The following is a 25158-nucleotide window of genomic DNA, read 5'->3' on the forward strand; positions in this document are numbered from 1 at the left end:
TATAAATGCATCCTGGTTGTCTGGAGGTAACCCAGTCCTCAACAATCTTAAGCAGTGATACAGTCAGTATGTCTATGAAAAAATTCACCACCATTTGAAGCTGTAGCCTTTTATTGATCTTTATAAATCAATCACGGCCAATTTAATTTGGCTTTTTTGACCAAAAAGTCACAAAAAACTCTTTAATGTCAAAGTGGAAACAGATTTCTGTAATGCCAACTCTGTAATGTAAAATAAGTGATTGCATAAATATTAACCACCTTTAACCCTTAGAGGTCCAAGACAATTTAGCCATTTTGTCAATACTTTTGACAAAATAAACCACTCAAAAATGTATACCATGCTCATGTTTGGTATCATTTTTTTCTTAAACTTTATGAAATTAAAACTTTTTTAAAGTTTAACTTATTGTATTAGATATAGGACCAAAAAACACAAGTTCTCCCAAAAGATAGATTTTAGAAATTGATAGTTAAATAATATATTGACATCTTTTAAAAGAAAAAAAAAATGAAATTATGGAAAAATACCAGTGCCAGTCCTGTACCATCTGGTCCACTGTACCCTTTGTGTAAAATCATATTTATATCAAATTCAAATAATCATACTTCCTGTTTTTCTTGGCCCACTAACATCAAACAAAGACTGAAAGAAAGCTTAAAAATCACACTTTCCACACTAAGTGATTGCTATGCAAAATGTAGCTTTGTTTCTATGTGACAAAAATAGTGGATGATGAAATCGTACCGGCATGATCCAGCTCAAAGAATCCAAGATGGTCCCGCCAACTGGTGCTAGTGGTCTCACAGTTAGTGAAAAAAGGATCACTTGAGTGCAGTGAATGTGTCTCAATGGATTTTAGCATTAAGGCATGTGTCAAAGTATATTTGAGTGGCAAAGGGAAAGCTGCTGTTGAATTCGGACAAGAGTTCGCCAAAAGGCATGTGGGCGTACCAGAGGTCAAGTGGAAGAAAATTCTTTGATCTGATGAGACCGAAATGGTGCTTGTTGGAAATCAGATAAGATGTTTGGCAGACACCAAACACTGCACATCACCACAAACAAACCACCCCCATTTTGAAGCATGGTAGTGGTAGCATCATGCCGTAGGGATGCTTCTCAGCAGCTGACCCTGAAAGGCTTGAAAAGACAGATGTTAAAATAACCAGTAAAATATAGGAAAATCCTGGAGGCTGCCGAGATTCAACCATTTGGTTCACTAAAGTTTGTTTTTGCCACTTTTTGCACTGTATGACATAGTTTAAGATGTTTTGGGGGAATAAGCATTGTTCTAGATGTCCACATTCGTCTAATGCTTAAATAGATTTTTTTTTCAACCTGCTGTAGTGCTACACTTTTGTACAAATATATGAACAGGTCTGAGAGCCAGACACAGTGGTAAAATAGTCCTTCACGCCTTCAGTAATCAGTGTTATTCTACAACAGCCTATCAATCAGATCAAGCAGCAGCTAGGGTGCAAAGGCAGAGTCATCCAGCACTAAGGCATGGGGAGAAATAAATATTGCAGGGTATCTAAGCGGAATCAGGATAATATTAGAATCTGGCAGAGGGCATGCTTGCTGCCTGGAGAGCAAAATTACTGAGATGACTGAGGGATAAATAAACGTTTCAGTAAATGGGTAGGTTATACACCAAAAAAGGTTATACTGAGGCTGCTTTTCTTGTTGCATGTTGATTATATGAGTTTAATAATCCAAATGTACTTTTTGATAGTCAGAAATTGGTCTGAGCTCCAGGGCTTAATAAAGAATGCTTTACATCATTTTTACCAGAGCATTAAAAAAGTGATGAAATAGGCTTTCATGTGCATTTAATAAGCATCCACATGCCAATGGCAAAACTATTATTTAACTTGACTCTGAATGTGGAGTACTTAGGGGTTAATAAAGATTTGAGTCTCATGGTTCAGATATAGTCACAGATTTTTAATAAATTGATACTAATAGTCGATGCTCAATGTTGTTCACTGTTTTCACATAGCTATAATAAGAATCATGATGGTTTAAGTCATTACATCAGCTTCACCTCATTCTCCTCAAATGACGCTGACTGGCCCGAAGAGTGTTCAGTTCAGCACAAATGTTCTGGATTGGAGCTTTTTAAGAACTTTAAGATTTGCCTGATAACAGAGATTAGAGGTTAGGGTTCTTCCTCAGTTGTATCCTGTGTTTCGAGGGGCACTGTGGCTATCACGGTATGAAAATGTAAATGTGTTTTGGTTTTTGCTGATGAGCAGCCTGGCACTTTTGATTAAAGCCTCTACCATGACTGGATAAATTATTGAATATGGCAGTATAGCCTGAAGTACTTTGAGTGGATGAAAGGCCAGAAAAGCTGTCATTTCTTATTTATACCTTTAATTTTTCTGAAGATCTGAGAAGAGAAGGCTGAGATGGTAGCACGACACATAGGTCTTAGAGAATTAGAATTCAGGCAATGATTGAGCTCATGGGTTGTGTGTGAGGTATTTTGTTGACCAACATTTGGTTGAAGATTTCAGGCTAGCCCAACGACATCTCGCCGTGTGATAGACATACACTGATACATTCACAGTCCATCACTAAATCTGTTTACTGTTTACCTTTGTTAGAATTGCATTCGCTCGGTTTCAGACACATGGAGAGGTGCTGATAATGTATTTGCATTTTATCAATATTTTAGCAGCTGCTGAGGCCATAGACAACCAGTGATTACTGAGTGTATTTACAGGCAGGAGCAGCACATGTAAACATGTATGGAGCTATATAAACAAATCTCTGAAATATTACACATTCCTACACATGCACTGAACTTGTCAATTCCTTTGAAAATAGACAGAAGGTGCCTGAAAAGCAGAATTTAGGGCATTTATTTGCAAGTCTTTAATTTCATGGCTCCTCATGTACACCGGGTCTTTCTGATACTAAATTCTGAAGACTTTGCATTAAAAAAAAAATCATATTCTTCCCTAAATCTAAAGAGCAATGATCATCAACTGGCAGCTGGAAGGCCACATCAGGCCCTCCACATCTTTCCATCTGGCCCCCAGAACATTATTAAATTTAGAAATATACACAGGAAAAAAAAACGGATGTATATCAGTTATCCCTTTTTTAAAAAAATTCCCTTTACTATTAACCCAAAAACAATCGAGACTGAAAAAAAATGTCTGGGTTGGTTTAATGTTTGATCCATTTTACAGACATACATCTGTTACACATTATTAGCAAATATCATGCATGATAAACACCTGCTTTTAGTTTGTTTAATTAAATTAAAACTGGTTTCTTTCAACTTCAGGCCTTGTCCTGCCTGAGAATCAAAACTAAAGACCTAATTCTTGTTTTTCAACAAACAGGACAGCATAATTGCATCATATTCAGAGATAGAGAACATAACAGCCCCAGAATTATTGAGAAGTCCCTCAATGCAGTGTGCAATAGTGGGCAGAGCCCAGTGTGGACGATGCTCACTCAGCACTGCCTTACCCTTCCTATGAAACCTGAAGTGAATACACTGATTAGAAACAAATAAAATGCATGAAGGTGAAACGTGAATGCCGTATGTGGTGATGATGGAAACTAAAAACATGAATTATATCCATTTATCTAAAAAAAATGTACTTCCAAATATTTTATTTAAACAAGTCATTTCCTTTCGGAATCATTTTCGTAGTCGTTTACTTCCTGTTTCTTGAAAGCAGACATGATGACATTGATCAATGGGTGATGATGATGTAATGACGTATACCAAACGTCTGATTGGATGACAGCTTAAAGTGGGTAGTGCCCAGTGCTGGACAGTTGGTGGAACTTGTTAGTCACCGCCCACTATTGCATATTGTATGAGGGCTACTAGAGCTAAAATATAGCATTTTTATCTTTACATATTTTACGGCTAAAATATCTCAATTGCCCCCTTGTGGCTGGCTATGGAATAGGCACTGATCTTACTTTTGGAGACTAAAAATGGCATACATTTGGCAGAAAATAATATATTTTTTAAAAAATATGTTAATTGGACCAAAATTTCTCTTAGCCCCCAAAGCGTTCATCAAGGTAAAACCTGGCCCTTGTACAAATGTAGTTGATGCCCCCTTTTACTTTATTACTGGTGGAAAGTTTGAAACTTGTATTTCTATTTTTTAGAAAGGCCATGGAATTGAAATGCTTCTGTAAATCATGCAAAGATGGTAAAAAGGAAATTTAGACAAGCACACTTACAGCTTGTTTCTCCTTTTGCAGTCTGACAAACAAGACATCTTTGAGCCAGACAGCGTGAGACTACAAAGTATTGATTCAACTCAGAATGAATGCCTAATTGGAAAGTAGACAGATTAAACACTTCTTTGTCTCTGCAGTGTTTGCACTGCTGTTTGATACCCAATTATCTTTGGGTTCATTCACTTTCTTACTGAATTTCAAGCCACAAGGGCTGACAATAATAAGCACATAAAAGTACTCTGAAATGGCCATAATTTTCATAGAAGCCAGAGGGAGGAGGCTGAGTTCCCTGCACCTTTCAAACAGCTTTGTCATTCTCTCAAGGATAGAGTTTGCTTAATGTTTTTCTAGCTTGAAAAACTAAGATTGCAAGATAATGCCATGCTGTAACGGCTAAGATACCCTCATCAGGGACAGCTGTGAGATCACAAGGGCTGAAAGTGACTCAGATAAAATCCTGTAACATTCTGCAGCTGATCTTAGAGGCTTCACCAGTGTGGGTGCTTTCTCGACAATTAAAGCGATGTTTTCACAATATCTCAGGACAATGCACAGGAGGGACTTAATACAACTTTAACAATCAATTATTTGACCTGTTTGAGATTGTGAGTTGTTTTTCGTGATCAGACTCCATTGTGATGTCTTTATAAACATGAAGGGGAGGTGAGGCCAAAAGCAGGATAGGATACCCCCCTATGGAGTCTAGACACTTGTGGTGGCGATGGAAGGAGCAGGATAAGATGAGGAATGACTTTTGACGAGCTTGACCCAGACACTGATGAGATAACCTGAAAGGAGCGATTAAGGGACTCAGGGACCTGGGCTCTTGTGAGATAGCTTGGAGGTAGTTGAGGTGGAGGAGGGTCGCACTGAACTACTGACTGCAGAGGAGAGGAGACAGATTTTGAAGTATGACATATGATTGGATTGAGATAGGTTGTGGCGGAAAATGATTGGCTCAGAATTTAAGTGAGCAGACGCACATACCAAAGCAGAAAACAGATCGGGAAAAGCGAGACGCGTGTGTGAGTCTTCCAGCTTGAACTTACGCTAAGCTTCATTAAGCTGTTCCTTTGTTCTAAATCTGCATGATTTGCACCACAAGCTGTTCAAACTGCAACCAACAGTGTCATCTCTTTTTTTGGAACATATTGCATATTTTATGCATCTTTTAACTCACATTTAGTATAACACAGAATGCTGCCAAAAGATGCATGTTTGCACCCGACAGAAACCCTTTGAATTTACCTGAAGAGAAGCAAACATGTCTTTAAGTGTAAGTGTTGTTGTGAGACAGCTGTCAGAGCTCTGCAGTTCTCCTGCTGGCATAATAAGCCAGCAGGGATTGAGTCCCCTAAGGGTGCCAGTAGAAGGGAATGATATTGGGAAAAAACAGTAAAAATGAAGAGTGGAGTTAAAGTAGAGCCAATATTATAGAGGAAATATTGTGGCTTTGCTTTTTAAAATAGCTTTAGTTATGATGTTCCATTTATATGCAGGATTACTGATTATCTACATGGGTTTGCTCAGACTTTTTGACACTTCAATAATGAAGGTGAGTAGGGAAAAATAATAGTTTTTGAATTTTTTAATACAGCATAGGGTTTAAATGATAAAAAGTGAATGACACATCCATCAATCCTTTTATTAGCTTTAATGCCTGAGCTGGAAGGCCAAAGAAGAAATAAATTGGAAAGGTTCTATTATGTCTGCCTAAGCCTGAATATGAAAACTTACCTTCTCTTAATGCTGATGAATATTCTGATTAGGTACAGCATGTTGTAATGAAATATAGCTGTTTCTAGACCTTAGGGCCTTAGTAAATGAAGAAATGAAATTAAGACTGGCACTCAGTTTTTTACTAATGATGGTTGGAGTGTCTTTAGTGCTGGCAAAATTATAAAATGATCACTGCAGTCTTTCTGCTGTTTGCTGATGTTTGTGTGATGAGTTGCAATTCACACTGAATGCATCAGTGTTCATGCTTAACAAAAACTGTTGAAGTATAGCCAAGCATTGGTGAAACAGAAACACCATATTGTTCCTTTTTTCTTTGGGAAACAACATAACCCTGGAGCTCACTTACGCAGGATTCATATTGGATGTCTGTAAACATTAGAGCACGGTCTGGATCTGCTCTCTGGAATGAGTATCATTAGGTACATTTTGATGTAATTTGACACTTTAAATACATAATGACTGAAGTTAAACTAGAGTATTTAAACAACCTGATCTGTTCCTTACGAGGTGAAATACCACAAATGTGCAGGTGCCGGCAAGATTGCATCACTTGCAGATGCAAATCAGTATGGCTCACATGGTGATTTTACTGCTGCTGTGTTCTTTGGTTGTAAATTTTCATTTTCTTATGTTTCAGACTCCAGATTTCATTTGGATCAATTCGTTCTTCAGCTGTTTGATTCATACAGCATTCAAATCATATTAGAGGTGCCATATCGAACAGTTTTTCCACCATTTACCACAGTTCTCTGTAGTCTAAATGAAATCTCTGGGCTTTGGTCACAATACAATATTGAGACTGTTTTTGACACTGCATAAACCGTGCCTGCATGTCTCTTTAAAACTAAGTAAGTTCCCTCTCCTCTCTTTCCAGGCTGGGCTATCTTAGTACTGCCGTTTGCTTCCATGGGTGTGGGTTGAGATGCTAGGTGAAGGGCAGGGATGATGTCACAGGGAGATTAGAATTTGAACTGTCCAATTTAATGTTTTCAGTCATAGGCTGACCATTAACTGCTTCAGCTTATTTCACATTTTGTGGGTCAGGAGATACTCTAGATCAGTGATTTTCACCAGTCTTTTCTTGCAAAACCTCCTCTTAAACATGTGGATGTATAGTTTAGTTTTAGTTCACCAACATGGCTCTAAATCATAAGTCCCTGTGAAGGTTTGAGTTGCTGAGTGTAGATGCAGACTGACAGTAACAAAGGGCCTAAAAAAGTACAAGGGTAGCCTATTCCTCACCAATACTGTTTATAATTATAATGATAATAATGATAGCTAACAAATCTGAGTCATCTTTGGGGTGAATATTTAATCCAATTTGACTCAATCCTCTGATCCAGAAATCCTCCATAGCAGGCAATGAATCTCAATCTTTGTCTGATGTGATTTTTAGAGGAAAAGTAGAACAAACACAGCAACAAACAGTAAATTTTGCAGTGATTAAATAACAAAGAGTTCAATTTAACACTTTATCCGAATGTATATGGTCCCATTCTGAACTGGTGTTGAATTAACTCTTACCCTCGTGTTAAAATTTCATAGTTAAATTAACTTTAAGCACAGTAAAAATGTAAAACTCACCTACACTACAGGCTAGAGTGTAAAAATACTCTTTAGTGTTGATAGTTTATTGACTCTACACTGAAAAATCATCAGTGTTAATTAAACTTGCATAGTGTTAAATTTAACTGCTTTGTGGGCTCTGGGTTTTCTATTATTGTGCATTTCTGACAGCAACCCTTGAATTTATCCCCTAAAAGAGAATTCCAAAGGTAATTCATATGTCCACATGCAAAAAACAGCACAGATAGATATGCACACTGTCACGCAGTGTTGCCAACTCCTCAATACGGAAAGTAGCTATTGGCTGGATGGAATGGAATAAATAATTCCATCAACAAGTAATAGTTAAACACACTTTTCAGGTCTAATATGAGATACGTTTTAGCAAGGACACGAGCGCCAATGCTGCTGATCACAACTGGGACGGGCCCACTCACTTGGTTTTTCAGAGGCCCAGCCAGATCTGTGGGCAGCCCTGCTTCTTGAAGTCTTCATCTGTGCCTCATATAAAGACATGTTCAGAGCAGATCAGTGGTTCCAAATTCTGTCTTTCTTGCATCATTCCCGTCTACGCCTGGAGCAGATGCCAGAAGTAATCAAAATTGACAGTGTTTGGGGCCAGAGTAATGGGAAGCTGTCTTTTCAAGTGATACAGCTGCAGTGTATGTGCAATGGTGTCAAAAGTGGCCAATCATATACCTATCAGATGCATAGGATCTCTTTCTTCTGTTATTGCGTCATCTGCAGATAATGTGACTGCTGGGTTTCATGGTTCATCTTGAGATGCTGAGTGCAAAAGAGGGAAATGAGTGTGGGTGGTTTGGATTCGAGCCCTTGGATCTGAGTTTAAATCATACATGCCCTGGCCTGCGCTGGCGTCCATCCTGCTCCTTATCCACTTGATCTCCATTCACCCTGTTTGCTACAGCTTCACCTCCTTCTCTCCCCATTTTCCTCTCTCAACAATACTGACCCTCCCACACACCCTGTATTTGCATTTGAAATACCTTGCTTATGCCCAGTGGAGAAATTCACATACTTTATGCAAGGTGGAATGAACATTCGGTGCCTTTATTCCTTTTACACAAAAATGTGAAGGGAAAATAAGACATCATCCATTATTTGAACAATTCTGTATTTGATTTTCTCTCAAAGTCACATAGAAAGAGTGTTTTATATAAATTGCTTCACACATCAGTGCTCACGTTTGAACTTTATAACAAAGGATTTTAACAGCTTGAAATTTATTTGAGCTTCTTGAAAAAGACTTGCCTTTTTACAAAGCTCGACTATTGTGTCCTAACAGAGTGAAATCAAAACAGGACCATTTAATATTTGTGAGCAGTAGATCAACTAAAAGGAGGAACATCAGCTACTATTTGTCTGTACTTTTGTGTAACTTTTGTTGCAGATCTTTTCAACATTTAATTTCATCATCCCAGGCTCTGAAAAATTCGACCTTAACACTGAGGGATACAGAAACTGGATGAAAAATATGTGCACTTTATTTCTCTGTGCATGCATATAACTCAAAGCAACACTTGTGTTTTCATTATAGTCTATTATAACTGCAAATGCACGTTTCATTTTGTGTGAGCAAAAGTATAAATGATATGTTTCTTTGTGTGATTGTGAGCTTTTTCTGTAGTAGCGTAGGTGGTGCATGAAGCTAGACATTGACTCTGTGTGTGTGTACAGCGTGTTTACACGAGCTCTGTGAGCACTATCCAAGCGGAAATGACAGTAATTAACTAAATGAGCTACATCTGCACCTGAGGGGGGAGAGAAATGGAGAGAGAGATAAAACTTGAGGGTGCATATGCAGAAAAGGAGGTGAAAAGATGTGCAAAGAGAAGAGTGGTATGAGAGGGACCGATTTCAAAGAAAACTGAAGAAACAGGCAGACTAAGATACGGAGGTGGGGTGAAACCAATTTTGTCAAGCTTTTACTAAAACAGTTACACCAGCAGCGATAAATATCAGTCAGTCACTTAATCTTTATCTGTAGTGCCAATTCCTAACAAATTTTATCTCAAGACACTCTCCAAAAAGAGCAGGCCTAGACTGTACTGTTTGTTATATTATTGACCAAAAACTTCCATTAATCTCTAAGCTCCAAGAAAGTTAGAGTGTCACACCAACCAAAAACAAACCATGTACAATAAAAGACTGAACATTCTCATACAGTGCATATAAAAAGTATTCACCCCCTTGGATTTTTACCCCCTTTTGGTTGTATAAATCAATCATGGGCAATATAATATGGCCTTTTGACAGAAAAATCAGAAAAAACTAGTGTCGAAATGAATGAAGATTTCTACAAAGTGGCAAAATGGGTATCACCTGAATGCTGTGAATTTGTCTCAAGTGATTGTAGCATAAAGACACCTGTGTCTGGAAGGTCCAGTCCCTGCTTATTCAGTCTTCCTGGCTACCGTTACACCATGGAGACAAAAGAACACTAACCTCCAATTTCCACATACAGCGACTGCACTGTGGTCCGCCGGCGAATTGTACTGCGGTGCACATCACTTCCTCTCTAGCCTATCAGAGTATTTTCTCCAGTCCGACAGCAGTGTGTGCCTGAAGTGCCACTTTGCTCCGTTTCATTCAAGGTCTATTTTGTGTGAATCATGTGTGAATCTGCCTGGATCAGAATTTCCTCCCAAACCACCAAAGCCACTGTTAAAGAAAACTCATTGAGTCTCAACTAGAGTTCAGACAAGACGCTGTTTGATAGACACCAAACACTGCACATCACCACAAACACTCCATCCCCACTGTGATGCACAATGGTGGCAGCATCATGACATGGGGATGCTTCTCAGCAGTCCACCCCAGGTGGCTTGCAAAGGAATATGATAACATGAATGTGGCAAAACATTGGAAAATACTGGAGAACAATTTTACTCAGCCTGCAAGAGAACTACCGTTTAGGAGAAGATTTATTTTTCAGGCAGATGATGACCTGAAGCATGCAGCTAAAACTACACAAGACAGCCTGGTGAATGTCTGGAGTGGCCATGTCAAAGCCTAGACCTCAATCCTGTAGAGATTTTGTGGCCGGAATTGGAAAGGGCTGTCACGTCTGATCCGTGTGCAACCTGACAGAGCTTGAGCAGTGTTGCAAAGAAGAATGGAAAACGAAGTGCCAGTTTTCCACGGCACAGTTGGTCCAGAAAGTTAAGAGTTGGATTGGTGCTCTGTATCGGCTGATATCCAAAGCTCTGGTATCAGAATCAGTATCGGGAAGTAACAAAATGATATCGGAACATCTTTGATTGATTTAATGATGATTTGTGATCATGTTCCCCCTCCTGTCTGTCTCTCCCTGCCATTCAGAACCACAAAGGGAGGAGATAAAGGCCCTCATGACCCATAACTAAAAAATGCAGTCAGCCCTCCTGTGGCTGACTGGTCTGTTGTAGACCTGAGCTCAGACTCTGATCTCAGTCATTCATGAAACCTAAATGTAATACTGCTTTTAGTGAACTAGAAAAAGAGAAAAACTTGCCAAATGAAAAATAATCCCTGTAATTTTCACTTTTCCTGACATGGCAGTCTATGTATTCAAGTGGAGATAGCAGTGCTGGGGTGCCACTTGCGTTTCTTTTTCATGCTAAATCCAGCAGACAGGCCCCCCTCTGCATTCAGGTTACACCATGCTGCTTCAAAGGCCAGTGTTGAAAGTTCAGCACTTTCATTCCTTTTGATGAGCTGCACTGCTGATACAGTTGAGATTAAAAACCTTTCTTATCCCACACAGATGATTATTATAAGTTTTGAAGATTTTTTTAAACACAAAGAACAAGAAATGTGCTTGCTTTTACAGGAAAATATCTCATAGTGCTAAAAAAGGTCTTTGCATAGGATTTCAACAAATAAAATGTGTAAAATTAAAGGAATTCTGTGTCCATTCCTACACACCATATGCTTCTTTGCTTCAGGTTGCATTGTAAATCTCCAGAGTTGAATGAACAGCTTCTGCAGCTTTAATTTAACTTCTACTTATCTTTGTTGCTGATACATTAGAGATTAAGCTTGCTTTGTGAAATAGGGGTGCAGCAAGAGAGGAAAATAACAAAAGCCCTTAATGAATCATTGACCTTGCAGCAATATTTAATCACGATGGTGCAACACGGTGTAACAATGAAGCGGAAGAGATTACCTCACCTTGCTGTTGGACCTTAACTCCACAGAAGCAGATTGCTATCACCAGCTAATCAAAACGATCCTTAAATTCAAATTAAAATATGTCCAAGAAATCCTTAGATTATATAGTTTCTACAGGGAAATGTAAGTGTCTCAATTGTCTGTATCTTCCTTGGTATTATTAAATGCTTGGGGAAGCGATGCATCAGTGTGATCATTTGGGATTTTCAGTATAAACACTGAGTGTATTAAAAATGAACAGAGGCAGTAGTCATTATATCGTTCTCTCTTCTTAATCCCATCAGTCTAAACCTTTTAGGGGGAACCAAGGGCTAGTGAAGCAGATTAATGGAGACATGAATAATGCCAAAAATCCAGGAAAGATACTCTTTTGCTTAGTTAAAGTAAGACAGAAGTAATAATTGAGCTCATTATTTTAAACCTCCCACTCACCGTCCTACATGCTTCAGTACTAACTCTTCAAAATGGTTTTCTTAAATTGTTAAGCAGTATGAAACAAGCTATCATATTTCTCAGATGATACTGTAATGGTTTGTCATGTGCAGGATGAGGCATAAGTGTATAATTGAGCTTCAGAATGTGGGTAATAATGACTACTTCTTCATATATTTAGAGATTCAAGTCTTAAATATGGAGCTGTAGATACACGACTCAGGCTGGTGATCCAGAAGTGATTGTTGACTTGGATTTGTTGATGTATCCGTAATGATGATTGTAAGCTGTTTGATTAATACAGTGTCTATAAAAGTATTCACCCCCTTGGATGTTTTACTCTTTTATTGGTTTTATAAATTAATCATGGTCAATATTATTTGGCTTTTTTACAAAAACAAACAAAACAGTGAACGTGTCCGAAGTGATTGTTTAAAGACACCTGTTCATGGTAGGTCCAGTCACTGGTTAATCAGTTTTCCTGGCTACCATTACATCATGCAGATAAAAGAGCATTCCAGGCCACTCAGAGAAAAGGTCATTGAAAAGTACAAGTCGGGAAAATGGATACAAAAAAAATTTAGGCACTGAACATCCCCCGGACTTCAGTAAATTCATCATCAAGTAATGGAAAGAATATGGCACACATGTAAATCTGCTTAGATCAGGCCGTCCTCACAAACTGAGTGACCATGCAAGAATGAGCCTAGTGAGAGAGGCCACTAAGACATCTATGACCAGGTTCTTCACCATTCAAAGCTTTATGGGGGTGGCAAAGAGAAAGCCACAGTTCAAGAAAACTCATAAAAACCTCAACTAGAGTTCACCAAAAGACGTGGGAGACTCCATGGTCAATAGGAAGAAAGTTCTTTGGTCTGATGAAACCATGAGACTATGTTTGATAGCCACCAAATACTGCACATCACCACAAACGCACCATCCCTCCTGTGAAGCATGGTAGTGGCAGCATCATGCTGTGGGGATGCTTCTCAGCAGCTGGCCCTGGAAGGCTTGTAAAGTTAGAGGGTAAAATGAATGTGGCAAAATGTAGGAAAATCCTGGAGGACAATCTTATTCAGTCTGCAAGGGAAGTACATCTTGGAGATTTATTTTCCAGCAAGACAATGACCTGAAGCAGCAAAAGCATCAGAAATGGTTTAAAGACAACAAGGGGAATATTCTACAGCGGCTCAGTCAAGGCCTGACCAGCTTTCAGCAGAAGCCAGTATCCCGCAGCGATGTGCTCATGGGACTTGTTAATCTGACAGCTGATACTCCAGATGTTTAGGGTGGGGTGTTGGGTTTTTTATGGCTGCCAGTGGAGTATGATGTGGATCAAACTTATGCTAAGGCTGGTCAGGGGACAGTGTCATAAAAAGCTTTCAGTGTTGTTCTTTGCCCTTTATGTCATGATGAAATGTGGTGCAGTTCTGATAAAACTGCCACATCCAAGCTGACTACCACACACTTGCAGAAGCTATTGCAATAGGTTACAACAACTAAACTTTAGTTACCACCTTGTTTTCCGCAAATGTCGCTGATTTGTCTGAACCCTGTTCAGTGTTCAGCACTGTAAATAGTCAGAAAACTAGAAATACCTATAAACGCCTTAGTTCAGTTAGCAATTAGTCTTGAACTTGGACTCATCCATTGACATAGTTTTTATATTTTTCTCCGACTAACTGATGTAAATACTCATCACTATTAGACCACAGGTGACCACTATTACTTAAAATTCTTCTATTGTCATTGTTGCTTGCTACCGCTGCCCCCAACTGGCCAAGAAACATGAAGTTAGTTGGTTGAAGGAGAAAAAGAACTGCTGGCATTTTGTTGTCAGTGAAAGCAACAGTTTGCAAATGCTTATCTAATGTGTGCCAGGCTGGGACAGTATGTGCCAAAGAGTGGGATACGGGTTATGATTCAGACAATCACAACCACCTGTTCTCTCCTGTGAGAATATGCAGCGCTCCCACATGTGTCTGAGTGTTTCTCTGTGAGGCAGCTACTGTGTGGACTGCCAGCAGTGATATCTGTTAAGTTATGTGATAAACTGGGACATTTGGAGAGGTAAAAATATTCCAAATCATCAAGCACTGACACTTAAATCCTCCTAAACTCGGTGAAGAAAAATCCATCTGCCATTAGTCAGGCTAATTGTCCTGAATAATGTTGATAGAAGGCTGTTAGTTGATATATTTACCATCTGTGCTCAACTGGTGATGACAGTCTACCCATTTTGATATGATTCATGCTTACATACTTCTCTGTTCTGATTTTAATTCTACTGTGTGGAGAAAATTCATAGAAATCAGTGCATTTAACTCAGAGGTAAATAAATAACACAAGCTGCCAAAGGCAGAGAACTTTTGGAGTGACAGAAATGATGACCGAATGATCTCCAGTCCTCTGCTTTAAAGGTGCTTTGGTCAGTCTCACAGCAGGCTTGATGAAAAGATTTGGGGCTTGGCACCCATGATCTGCACCTTTCAGAGAGCAGCACCTTTCAGGTTCTATATAAATCCCTTCTTCTTAGCAGGTGATCACAGCGGAAGCAGGCACAGCCTCAGTGGCACAGTTCAAAGCATGAAAGGCCCTTCAAATGAGACTATGACCAAGTTGGCGGATGTGTGGGTTTGTTCATTGTGATGTTATATCCTGATTTCAAACCAGCGTGTGAGAGACTGAGCTGGGAGCAAAGACCCGCAGGAAGAATATAAACAGACTAAAACACACAGCAATTTGACAGGAGGCCTGTGGAGTGCGGACATGATGCACAATATTTATTTTTCTTCTCTTTACTGTCTGTTTATCCACTTTTGCGGATGATTCCCCATGATTCTGTGGGGAAGCTCCAGTCATGTGATCCGTTTGGCATGCTGAGTAGTTGAGTCAGACACCTAGTCGTAGTAATGTCAGTGAGGTGTGAACTTGTAGTGGTTTTTACTGTTGATTCACATTATATTTGGCTTGTCTGTCCCAGAAAGCTGAGGAGGGTGAGAAGAGGCAGAGTGGGAGAAGTCTGGCACCTGATAAGTGTGTATAAAAATGTTTTTTTTTTGTTTGTGTGTGAGGCAGTTCATATCGCCAGAGGAGGCTGGTGTGAAGCCACATGGATGAATGCCAGATTAGGATTTCTGAGTTGATAAATTATACATTTTCTTTAACCCTCTGAAAACGGACCTCCTGCAGGCAGCAGCAGGAGATTTATTCCATGATCCTGTCAAAATCCGTCTTAATTAAGCACTGTTTGCTAGAGCTATCATCTTTTTGGTATTCAAAGGATAAAGCCTCTCTTTTATGGCATCAAGCTGTATGATAGCTGTGCTGCATTATGTGTAGTTAAACAAGGAGAGACAACACACAGCTAGTTTCTAAATTGCCGCTGGAGATTGTTTACATCAGTTGTTTTTTAATCTTTTTTGCCCAAAACACACTTATGGACAAGCCAAAATCTCAAGACACTCCTTATTCATATCTATGCAAGATGGCATTTTTAACAGATGCTACAACATCTTTAGTTGATGTACAGTTGTGATGTCATATGGTTGCACAAATTCCCAGAGCACACCATGACATGCCTCTAGGCACACCATTCTGCCCTGGAGCACCTTTTTGGACCATTGCACCTTTTTACATGTTGCTGTTTGAATCAGTATGTTCAGAATCAGCCATACCGGGGACCCCATGAAACAAAGACTCAGCCTTCATCACAGTGTTGAAGCCTGAGTTGCAGTACTATTGGAGGGAATTTCAAACAAAGAACGAGGACGCCAGGGAGACTCATTATCCCAGCCCTTGCAGCAGGACAGATTCTCCTCTCCAATAGGAGGCGACCTAAGAAGACTTCCATTGTGTGCCGTGTGCTCCAGCTTTAGCTGATATTTTTGCACACTCAGCAATTGGCTAGTCAAGTTCAAGAGTTCTTGCTTTCTTTTGACACCATCTGGACAGGAGTGCTGCTGAAAGCCTGTCTGAATCTGAGGAAGGACACACAACTCTTCTTCCGCGAACAATACGAGCCCTGCACTCATCCTAAAGCTGAATCTTTATGCAAGACTTTTAACTTGCTGGAACCGTGTAAGGAACATTTATGGACTAACTTCTGCTCACTCCTAGATCTGTTGGATAGATTTAAATGACACTGAGTGATCACATGTAAGAGGGTTTGATCTGGGCAGAACTAGCTGTAGGAAGAGTTTTATGTGCATTTATTGATAATTATAATCACAATTATTAATATTTAGATCACAACCAAAAACTAGCATTAAACCCCTAACAGTTGCAAAACAAAAACTATAAGTAGTGTTTTAACCCCTTAAAGCCTGAATACCCAAGTTATAGCCAGAAAATTCTCTTTTTTCTTGAACTGAAATGTTTATTTCACTTTCTACTGAAATACAAAAAAATCCAAATTTTCATAAAATTTAACGTATATATCATAAGGTGTTTTTGGTAACTGATAATCCACTTGAGGGCGTTTTTATCATTTTTCAGATTGTATTCAGAATTTGTTTTTTGTTTTTTGTTGATCATATAGAGGTATCACAAAAGTATGTATCAAATACGATACAACAGGCTTTAAGGGGTTAATTGTCAACAGAAAGCTATGGCTTTTGCATTTTGGTACAATTCTTGATGACATCTGTAGCTACATTCACACCACAGGCCTTAAAGCTCAATTCTGATCTTTTCTCAGATCTGATTTTTTTTTTTTTTTGCCTGTTCACACTGCAGTCAGCCTCCAAAAGATCAGATACGTATCTGATTTAGAACCACATACAAAAATGGCCTGAATCTGATTCGAAAAGGTCAGATTTGATGTGACTGCGCTGTTCACACAGTCAGAAAAAAAATCAGATATGAGTCACATGTGAGCAAAAAAATCAGATTCAGGTCACTTTCAACTGCCGTGTAAACGTAGCCTATAGGTTACCTTTTTATGTTAACTTTTTTGCCATCTAAAGTCTGCTGGTAGTGATGGGGGAGGGATCTACAGGGCCTTACTTCCAGGGTTCAATAGGTACCCTGTTTTTTGGTCACAGCTTTTGGTTTGTTTCTGATGGTCCAGCAGTTGGAGTGGTTTCTTGTATCCATTTCCAAGTGTTTTATGTGAATTTTACTGGAACAGCAAAGGGTTAAGGAGGAAATTTGTTCCTTTAATGTACAGTGTGTCACGGGCTGCCCCTGCGTTACCTGCTGCGTTAGACAAACAGTTATTGAGGAGCGTGTGTTTATAGACTTTATCTTCAGTTTTCAGTCTGTAAAGATCAGTCTACACCAGGCTGTGGGATACCATTAAAACATTAAATTGTTGATTTTTATCAGTTACGACCATGAAAGATGCAGGTTCAAGGAGAGGGAAAGGCCATTATAAGTGGATGTTTACATCGCATACGCATGCTTATTGCTACTTCCATTTCACTGAAAATCTGCTCAGGATTTTATCAGCAGTGAATTTATTTAACACCCCAGTGATACTTTTAATCCAGGCACAAATAACAAGCTCTTAAAGTTTGGTTCAGTCCAAAAGGCCAAAGTTAGGCCCTAAACAGCCTTTGGCATGAGCCCCCCCCTATACTGCACTTGAGGCCCTACGTGCTGCGCGTGGTCCATGTATAAGGAGCAGCAGGCCTGGTTCAGTCAGTTTCACCTGATTAATAGCATGTAAGAGACAAAAGAGGCTGCAGCCATACGCATATGTGTGTCTTGTGTCATGTTGGTGTGTCTGTTATCCTGGATCCAACAGCAGAAGAGGATGACACAGAGCTGCACCAGCGATTTGAACTTGGCACAGTTGTCTTATGCATGACTATTTTCGTCAAACATCTGCCATGGGGGCGCAGAATTTTACTCACAAACAGAGACTCTGGCTGCATTTGGCACTAGGCTGACATTGATTTCAGACCCTGGTCTGAGTGCTTACTCATTGGGTTGAGTTTATTTCTCTCACAAATAGAGCCAGTTCAAAGAAACAGGTATTACATGGAAGGTTGTTATATGCAAAAACTGGAAAAATTGCACATGCTTACTGGTCCATGGACACCGTACTGAATGGTTCAATGTTACACTGAGAATTGTTGCATCCCTAGAAGATTGATTTTTGTTTATCTTTGGAGATAAATGATTTTTAGTTCCATAGCTCTTGGCCTATAAAACAACCATCTGCAGGAATATTCTTTTCTTTTATCCAAGAAATTACATCTCACGGTATTTCATAAACATGTTACACACAACCTTGCAGAAGACTACAGAGAAAATTGTTTAATACGTACATAACACACAGACAGTAAAAGTCAGTGGGTTGTGGATGCACTCAATAAAGCACGCTGACATACATGCCCTGCAGCTCACAGCACAGTACTACATGGATGGTCTTATACTATGAAACATATTGAGAATCTTTGGGTGCACATATTGAAAAAATATCTTGAGGCTTTGTTTCCTCAGAAGAATACCCTTTTATTTCATCTAATCAGTACTGTCTTAGCCTCGGTTACACAGCTTGTGAGGATAAATGATGAATACTGTAGCTGTGTATTGCCTTTGAACTTCTCCACAGGTGCTCTTGTATTTAGGCCACACTTCTAAGGAGATGTGCAGTAAGTATATAAATCAACAGATAAAGCTTAGACAAGTTTAAAGAAAAATCTTTAACGGAAATTACATAACCAGCTCTGTTTGTTGCAGATAAAGAGTTTTGTTTAAGTTTGAATTATTTGATTCACAAATAAAAAAAAATTGAAATACTTGAAGAAGACGTTAATATGCATGTTTTGTAAAAATCAGATGACTAAGGTTCATACAGATAGACTACGCAGTAATACTGAAACTGGTATCAGTTACCGGTGCTAAAATCCAGAAAGAGATAGAGAAGTTAGTTAAGGAGAGGAGACAGTTAAGAAAACAGTAGAAGAAGGCTAAAGTAGAGGAGAGTTAGTCTAATATTCTGCAAAAACAATTACAGAATAGTTTAGCATCACAGCTAGAGATAGAGGAGCATTTAAAAAAGACTCATTCAGATCCAGGGAAGAGTAGAAAGTTAGGCCTTCCACCTCACATGCCACCTTTTGGAGAGATGGAGTTCCGTATGGATGTAGGACTACCAAGGTGGAAGGAAGTGTCTAAGTGTCCTTAGACTTCTGTGGCGATTACATAGATTAGTATGGGAGAAACAAACTATCCCAAGAGCCTGGTGTAAGGCAGTGGGCATCCTGATTCCCAAGGAGAAGGAGTCCTCTGATCTATACTGGTTTAGAATCATTTCACTATTAAACTTAGAGAGAAAAATAGAAGCTAAACAGTTTCTTAGAAAGGAATAGTTCAATTGACACAATAATGCAAAAAGCAGGGATCCCAGGTTTTTTAGCAGGGTGCATAGAACACACAAGTATGATCTGGCATAAGATTCAGTCAGCGAAGGTAGACAACAGGGATTTACATGTTGTATTTTTAGATTTGGCAAGTGTGTCCCGTTTAGGACCACATTGCCTCATTTGGAGGGCATGGTGGTTAGCCTAGTGAAAACATATTTCTGAGACATTAGGATGTGTCATACACACTACAGGTTGGCAGGGACTAGAAATAGGCAGGGTGCACTGTTTCCCCTCTAGCTTTCACAGTGGTGATGGAAGTCATTATTAGAGCTTCAGAGTGGGTGGTGGTGAGAGACAGGAGGATGGGATCAGGGCCTACATGGTGAATGACACTGGTGACCACAACAGTGCCATGTACAAAGAGGCTACCAGAGAGGCTAAATAAGAATCTCACGTGGGCTAATATGAAGGTCAAGCTGAGCATCTCAGTATCCAGAGGAAAGATAGTGGAGAAGAAGTTTTCTGTAGACAAAGAGGTGTTAGGGAGAGGCCAATAAAGAGCTTAGGGAGGTGGTACAAGGCATATTAAGGTTGGTATGGCAAAAACAATCCATCCAAAGAGCTGGTGTAAAGCAGTGGGAATCCTGATTCCCAAGGAGAAGGAGTCCTCCAATCTGAGACAGTTAGGGCCATTTCACTGTTAAATGTAAAGGGAAAATTCTTCTAAGCATCGCAGCACATGGGCTAACTAATAACGGAGAAAGGAAAAGTTTAATGCACACAACAATGCATCAAGCAGGGATCCCAGGTTTTGCAGGGTGCATAGAACACACTAGAATGCACTGGCTACAGATTCAGGCAGCTAAGACGGAGAATATAGATTTACATATATTTTTAGATTTGACAAATGCATTTCTTTCAGTTCCACATAGCTTTATTTGTAGGGCATTTGACTGTTTTAGAGCACCAGGTGTGGTGGTTAGAAATCTTATTTCTCTGCATCACTGCTCTGTTTGTAACAGCCCACACTTGCTCTCTCTATTTAATCGGCCATCAGTTCTTTCTCCCTCTCACACATTCCCTCTCAGTGATTGTCTGAACAGTGACATATTGGTTGGATAACCAAGCACTTGGAGTGTGTCAGCCCATAGGCGATATTCTTAACCCATCTTAACAGAAAAGCTTTAGGTTGTTTTGCTTGTACCCATTCTTGGCACAGATGCTGGTGTGTGGACTACCAAGTAGCCAGCTACAAAAACTCTTATTGAAATTCATACTCACAAAGTTTGAGTCAGCCAAGTCTGACCGCCAATCTCCTCTTGATTAAGCTGCCAATCTTTCCTTTGGATTTATTGTTTAATTAAGTTCTTTTAATGTCAGAAAGAGTTTGGCAAATCACAACTTTCAAGCTGCCATGATGACCTTTAAAAGTGTAATCTCATACCAAAAATTTTGAAGATGAAAACAAAAGAAAAAGCACATCTAAACAGTTTCTGGAAGGAAGTCAATGTCTGGCTTTTTATGTAACGGGAATGGTTTGGATTGATTTTTTTTTTTAGATAAAATAACCAACCAATGATGCATACATGTATCTCAGAGGAAAAATGTTATGTCTTACGAATAAGTGCTTGAAACTTTGGAATAGGTCAATGGGACTTAAGAATTACTTTACAGTGAGAAAAATGGTAGGTCTACACATGAACAACAGAGATGTATTGTGTTATAATGTGAGAATTCTGGCAAAGCAGCGCTTCTTCTATCCTTTTCCTTTTGAGTGTTTACACCAAAGGATCTCTCCTTCTCTGAAATGCAAACACATGAACCCTGAAATGTGACCTTCTGTCTTTTTACTGTCAGTGACTGACAGCTCAGAACAACATCACATGGTCAAGAAGAGACTCAGCAAATCATTTCTGGCTTTGGGAGAGATTCACTCATTACTACATGTAAGACGGACTATGTCAAGGTCATAGGAGCTCTTATTTTTCTTTTCCATTAAAACCATAGACTTCGTAGCTTCTGATTCATTGGCCCACCTTCACCTGTTCAATCAAACGTCCTTTCCATCGCTCCTTAGCGCCTCTCTCTGTCTGTCTCCTGTCTGTAATCCCTCTCTCTCTTGATCTATCTATCTGTCAAGTTGACTCTTCCTCTGCTGCATCTCTGTTTCTATCCATCCATCTGAATGTCTCTCTCTTCAGGGGACATGGGTGCAGTCAAATCGATCACATCACCCCATCCATGTCCCCCTCCTTGCAATACACAGATCTCTCTCTCCTGTCCTCCTTGTACACCTCTGGCTGCGTAGACACGACCATCCATCAGTCTCTTTCTCTCTCTCAAACACATACGCACCTCAGTTTTGACATGCAAAGGTGTTCTTAGCAGCGTCTGTCCACTTGTCTTTGGTATCTGTCTTTCGCATCATGTAGCTCTTTTTTTTTGATCTGTCTATCTATCCATCCATCTGTCTCTGTCTGCCTCCCTGTCTGCTGTTTGTGTTTCCAAGACTAATACAGTTATGTTCTGTCTCTGTCGACGTGCATGGCAGCGCTCCGCTGCTTCATTACCACAGCAACAGAGAACAGTCCCATTTCATTACGCTGCTTATTAATGCCACATATACGCATGAGCGTGCACACATATACACAAACTCTGAACTAAAATAGGTTGAACAAAATATGTGTGAAGGCATGCACACAAAACGTATTTCTTGGTTATTTGCAGAGAAGGAGAATAGATCATTTGTTGTGCAAACACACAGATGCACACAGAAATAAACAAGAGTGATGCTGGGACTTCAGCTTTGAATATTAACGTGTTGTATTATTGCCTGCCCTTATTAAACTTGGAGCTCCTTCTCCAGTATTTCTGACATTAAACGTAATGCAGGACACGCACTACTTGCTTTAACTTAACATTAAGTGCACTTCACTGCCTGGCTAGTGCCTCAAAAATGATGCACAGGGCAAGCATTACTGAGCCTTAAGCACAACTGCATGCAAGTCATGAGCTGAAGCACCTTAACCCAGCAGACAACACACCAAGAAACTGAGCCACCACCAGCTAAATGCAGTCATTTTTGAGCAGTGTCTGGTGAATTTTCTGGTGAATTTGCTTAACCAACCAGGGACTGAGGCAGGTAAATAAAACATAACAGACTAATTTTATAATTGTAAACATAAATTGAGTCCTGTTTTGATCACTAATTGTTAGGGGTGTGACGAGACACTTATCTCATGATACGAGACAAGATTTGGGCCCACGAGACACAAGATGAGACAAGATTTTACACTTTTTTAATTTTGGAAAAAAAAATACATGGGTGGATAATATGTCCTTTAAACAACCGAAAGCCATAATTACAACACATTCAGGTCTACTCAAAAATGTTTGAACCAAGTACTGAACAGGCTGTTAATGCTTCCAAAGAGTAAGTTTTGTCTAACTTTGGCTAAAACTGTCAGTTTAATGCTCTTCAAACCAAACCTTTCATTTTAACAGACTATCAGATCCTTAATTTACTACACTATGCACTCATCGCTACAATTACAATAACTATTTTTTAATGTTAAACTTAAATGTATATAATAAAAACATTTAGATTATTTTAACAGTACTTTAAGCACTGTTTACAACAGACTGAAATATAAAGAGTTGCATCGGTAAAATCAAATTATTTTTCATCCTCTTTAAGGACATCCATATTTTAAACACTCAAAATAAATCTTTAAGTCAACAATACATTGTAATTTAAAGAAATAGTTTATTTTATCTGAAGCTTTAACTTCGCTTTTTGGAGCTAACAGTGGACTCTATGGCGCTCAAACAGTTAGTTTAGCTAAGTTTACCGCTGCAGGATGCAGACCCGTTGCGCTACACATGTGAAGCTTCTGACTGATCATACACACAGCCAACAGCTGATGGATGTTTGACTGAAAGACGGTGAGATGAGAAGGAGACATGACAAAGCTGCGACTCAAAGTTATAAAGTCACAGATAGCGGCACTACGAGCGAGTCTGCGTGCATACACAAACTAAATAAACGCTGTATTCTCCTCATGGAGGCTGCACAGGCTTTCACCAGCAGCATTTCATCAATTCACACCGTTATGATGATGCATAGGTGGATCGTGTACGGCCCAAATAGCGCACGCGAGGGGGGTGCGTGGGGGGGGGGGGGGGGGCATCTAAATGGATACTGCATAAGCTCCATTTCCTCATTTGCTCCCTCACCAACAGTTTAGAAGTTTCCAGGGCATGTTTGTGATCTTTATTACTTCCAGTTTGGTATTGTTTTCTGTAAGGAGAGCTACTGCTCCAAGTGTCTGCACAATATTGATCTCGCGAGATTGATTTTTGCCGCAGTGAGAAATCTTGTGGTCTCGAGAGATCTCATGGCACGAGTTCTCGTCACACTCCAACTAATTGTCCAAAGAACTGATCCCCTTGTAAAAGCTGCAATCAAATATTTACAGTCAGTTAAAAATCCAAAATAACTATTTCTGCTCTATTTTACTAAGTTGATTGGCTACATTTTTAGTTTTAGTACAAAACTAAATCATTTTAAGTATTTTTGTCATTATATGACAATAGACCCTTTATCTGCAGAGTTTTCCCAGAATGGGAATTAGACACTTTTGCACCATGAGTGAAATTGCTGACTTAGGCCGGCCACACACTACAGGATTTTAGGCCCAATATGGGGCAAGATTTGTCTCCCTGACAATCGTGGGGGCGTATCCCAAGAGGTGTGGTGTCAACACGATTGTTTTACTGCTCCAAATCACCCCCTTAACACTACAATGGTCTACATCCCAGAGCAGTTGCTGATGTCACCGCCTTCACTGAAAGTTAACAGCCAGTCACATGTTGTGTTTTTGTTCGTTTTGAGGCAAATTTCCCAAATCTATTGTCCACGGTGGCCTACGGGGTCATTAAAAGTATCAAGACAGAGAGATTTGTACCAGAAAACAGTAAATTTAATCTCCAATCTGTCTCTCTGCTAAAGCTTTTTTTTATTTGAGAGGATCATATTTCTCATGAGTCTCTGAAAAGTGATATTTGAGGATTTCTCCATAAATATAAAACTTTTTTGACTCTGAAATTCTGGGTTTTTCTTGTAAACATAGACTTTTTAATCTCAAAAGTTTCTACTTTTTTCCCCCAAAATGTTTTCCCTTTTTTTCACCCAAAAATTAGTGGATCCTCTTTTTAAACACATTTTATTGAAATTTAGAATATAAATGGATCCTCATATTTTTTAAAAATTTTTTATAGGTGGCCTTAATACACTGTTGTACATTATGTTTCTGATTTTTAAAGAGGGGCGCAGGGTACCACTGGTGTACCTCATGCCATTATGCTGCTATGCTGCTTGTTAAAATATAGTGACTGGTAAAAAATGTCAGCGGTTGGTAGAAAAGTTTTGAATCCACCAGCTAAAGTGGCAGGTGGGTGAAAAAGTGAAACTCCAGCCTTGCAACACGCACACATAAGGGCAGTTGAGTTTTTTCTGTTTTTGAAACCTCTATTTAAAAAAAAAAAAAAACAAACAACTTTCATTATATTTGTTGTTGAGAAGCAGTATGTGAAAATGTCATCACTGACAACTGAGTAAAGTCATTTGAAGTGTGTTGTAATTCTGAGCTGTCAGCTCTTATTGCTTCCGTGAAATCTTACACATGGATTTAATAGACATGTCAGG

This window comes from Cheilinus undulatus, linkage group 22 (assembly GCF_018320785.1).
Source record: "Cheilinus undulatus linkage group 22, ASM1832078v1, whole genome shotgun sequence".
In the NCBI taxonomy this organism is placed as follows: Eukaryota; Metazoa; Chordata; class Actinopteri; order Labriformes; family Labridae; genus Cheilinus; species Cheilinus undulatus.